The following is a 3,828-nucleotide window of genomic DNA, read 5'->3' on the forward strand; positions in this document are numbered from 1 at the left end:
TATAAAGATTTGTCATAACATATTCATACAACATTTGAATGTATTCGATATTATTAAATAATAAGAACAAATTATTTTATGTTGAGAAAAAACTGACAACCGTAAATGTAGAGCAATACTGGAACATAAAGGTACAGTGCAGAAACATACAGATAGAGAGAAAATACACTCATTTTTTAGTTTCAATCATTCACAAAATTCTCAGCAAGTCTTTTGCTTAATCCACCTGTAAGCAGCTTCCAAAATCTTCATATTTGAGGCCTAAGTTTCTTCGGGGAAGGTACTCGTCATAACCAGCAGGACGACCATCAACAGAATATACAAGCTTTCTTTTTCTGAGCTTTTTCGGCATCTTTACAAGCACCAAACTTTCATCCCCAAGTTTGGCAAAACTCTTCTCCAGGTTTAACAATTCTTGCAGCAACATGGCTCTTTCCTCTCGAAGGCCAGGAGTAGATTCTCTGAAGTAATTATTGGCACTCTCAAAAACTCTTCTGGCATTCTGTAGGCACTGAATACGAAGTGACTCCTGCTCCTATGGAATAGCAGATGCCTCAAATTTTGCAAGGCTTATCCACACCTTCAAGTGTTTCGTGCGTTCTAGAAGCCTCTCATAAATACGTCTAGTATTGTTGAATTCACCTTCTGATATCTCAAAGTCAATGTATGCCTTCCATAGAAGTTCTGGCATATCCAGTTAAGGTTGAGCAACTCCCAGCTCAAAAATGGATCTCGCTCTGTCTTTTTCGCTCAAAAAATTTTCCAACTCAGCATACTTACACCAAGCATAGCAATTTCTGGAGACCACTCCAAGTATTTTTCATACAGCTTCCTACACCGATCAATGCTACCAAGTTGAAGCTCGATTTTAATATACTTGCTAAAAATCTTGTGTTTAGGAGCCTTCCCAATTGCTTGTCCAAGAATCCTACGAGCACCCATGAGATTCAATAGCCTTATCTCAAACTGAGCAGCCACCAACCAGATTTTTGCAAAGGAAAACTCTTTGTGAGGAATCAACTTGAGACACTCCATATACACATGTCTGGTTCGCTCAATGTCCTGTGCATCAAGTTCCTCGAACAAAGCATAATTAATCCAGATGTATATATAATGCTGCCAATATCGCTTCTATGTGGCTGGAGGAATATTAGCAATAGCTCTTTCATAAACCTCCCTTATCCTCTCCTTGTTACCGACACTCTCCTCAAGCCTAATGTAGTCATCATATTTGAGAGGGAAATTACTATTTGTTATCCCAAAAATTGGTATAAACAATATTCTGATTGAGATTGATAATATAGGTAAAATTGAAGGGGAAAAGCCTAAAATTTAGAAAAAGATAAGATTGGCTTTCTATAAAAAAGAAGGTGCGCCCTAAGAATGCGCTCCATTGACTGAATAGTTGAGTGGCAAGTAATTGTTATGCTTTAAAGGCGCGCCCTCAAACATGATGAGGCGCGTCCGTTTATTGAAAAGAAATAGAGGAATTGCTTGATTGGGGTATGTCCTGTAGTGAGCCTTAGGGCGCGCCCTTGGTAAGGGAGGCTCCTTGGGCGGATCACTCGGACATGATTACTTTGACAGAATCCCCACTCTGGCTTGGACAGAATTAGGGCGAGCCCTAACGATGAAAAATTTGGGGCGCGCCCTACGATATAGAACTATATAGGAAGAGATCAAAGGCTGATGACACAGGGCGGCGCCAACATGCAGAAATGTAAGGGCGCGCCCTTAACTTCTACTTTGAGATATAAATGCAACTTTGATATGCTACTTGGATGGACTCTCTGGAAGATTCAAGGAAGATGGAGAATGTTATTACTAACCTATTTGATTCAGGTACTCTATTGAAGGACTCCTTCCTGTAGCATATCTACAGGAAAGGCGGTGTCCATGGTCAGAGACCATGTCCTCATTGGGGATGTGGGGTGAAATCTGGTGTGTGCTTTGGGAGCTCTGTCTCTGTAGTCAACGGGTGTCCTCGTTGGGAGACTTTGGAGTATCCTGCACTTTGCACCCAAAAGCTTGGGATCACTTGTCCTGCAGTCTGGTAGGGGCTCCTTATCGGGGGACAAGGATGCGTCCAACATTTGGGGTGAACCACGGCTATACCTGCGTCCGCGGATTAGAGAAACAGCTGGTAGCGGAGGGTTATCCTTGGCCAAGGAGATGCCTCATCCGTAAAGTCTCGAGGTCGCGGACGAGCCTTGGGCCTTTGTGGTTGGGCCTCATCGGCGGACATTCCTAAAGCTAGTAGAAGCCCATTAGGTTTCTTGTTCCCCAAAAACTACGTGGGCTTGATCCCCTATAAATAGGGGTACGTAGGCACATTGTGAGGGATCAGAAGCGAGAGCGCAAAGGAGCCACCACTAACCCTAAGCAATCTCAGCCCCCAATAATCACCACCACCAAACACTGTTCATCTTTTCCGACGAATACTGTTCATCGGATCCACCGACTACTGTTCACGTTTCTGACGAAGAACCGCCATCACAGATCTTGTTTCCGGCTACTAACCTCAAGTTTTGTTGTTCCCAAATTCATCCGTCAACAAATTGGCGCTAGAAGGAGGGGCTAATCAAGATCTATATCTGGGAGGAAGGATGTCTCAATATCATGATGGAAGTTTTACGACGGAAGTTCTGAAGAAGATTTTGATCATGGCTATGAATATGAACCCTACGTCCTGCCAATGACTGATCGTCCCACGCCGGACGTTGGAGGACAGCCACCTGTGCTCATCAGCAACGCCAACTTGTTGGAACAACTGTATCGCATGGGCGATGCTTTAAATGGTTTCGATTCAAGGTTGAGCACCGTGGAACGGTGCAAGGCCACAAGAGGTCTTCGCCACAACCGGGCAACTCATGCCCCTGGAAAAGCTCCCATGACTGATAGGGATGTCTCAGCCGGCCATGGCCGCACCGAGGGAGGGCGTGTGCCGATAACCCCTCGACGCCTGGATTATTCTAATGACACGTCCCCAACCATCGAGCTAGTGGAAGAAGATGCGAATGGACGAGAAATTCTGCGGACAGACACCTGGGGAGCCACCCATCCGCACCGGTCTGGACGTAGCCTCGAGGAACGCCGACAGGCGGAGTCGAGGCCGGAGAATCAGCAACGGGGCTTCGCAGCTCTGAAAGATCGCTTGGGGATTCGCTTGGACGATGATGATTTGAGAATGGTGTTACTTGAATGGCAGAAAGAAGCTGATCGCGGAGATGTGACGCCCCATGATACAACGCGTGTGCCCCTGAATTCGCAGGAAAATCGGGAGCGGCACCGCGATCCAACGCGTGTGCCCCCGAATTCCTAGGAAAATCGGGAGCGGTACCGCGATCCAACGCGTGTGCCCCTGAATTCCCAGGAAAATTGGGAGCGGCACCGCGATCATGAGAGAGCTTCTCCCCGCAGATCGCTGGATCGATATGGGCGTGGGTATGGAAACGATCGTTGGAGAAGGCCTCAATGGAGAGGAAGAGGTGGAGGCCGAGGTAGATATTTAGAGGGATATCATCGTGGCAATTACCGCGGTCACCTTGATTCCCGCTGGAATAACCAAGCAGACGGCTATGATTATGCGGAACATGATGATCACGGATATATAGAAAACTATGATCGCGGTACGGCTCGGGGCCGCGGCCAAGGTGGGGAAGAGAATCAAGGGAGAAATCAAGAACGAAATCCTGAAATAATTGTAATACCTGAAGACGCCCAGAATACGAACCAGCAGCAAGCCCCTCCAAGGGGGAATCAATTGGAGATACCTCCATTGCAACCCCAAGGTCCGCAGCCTCAAATGCAGACCATTCCTGGCGTGGG

At 46.6% G+C, this 3,828-nt stretch overlaps 1 pseudogene; it reads right to left on the minus strand.

The window, feature by feature from the left end:
• Positions 1-30: 30 nt before the first annotated feature.
• On the minus strand, positions 31-1,911 carry LOC141686141 (uncharacterized; annotated as a pseudogene).
• Between the last annotated feature and the right edge of the window lie 1,917 nt (positions 1,912-3,828).

The sequence above is a fragment of the Apium graveolens genome, chromosome 9 (genome assembly GCF_009905375.1).
Source record: "Apium graveolens cultivar Ventura chromosome 9, ASM990537v1, whole genome shotgun sequence".
Taxonomy (NCBI): Eukaryota; Viridiplantae; Streptophyta; class Magnoliopsida; order Apiales; family Apiaceae; genus Apium; species Apium graveolens.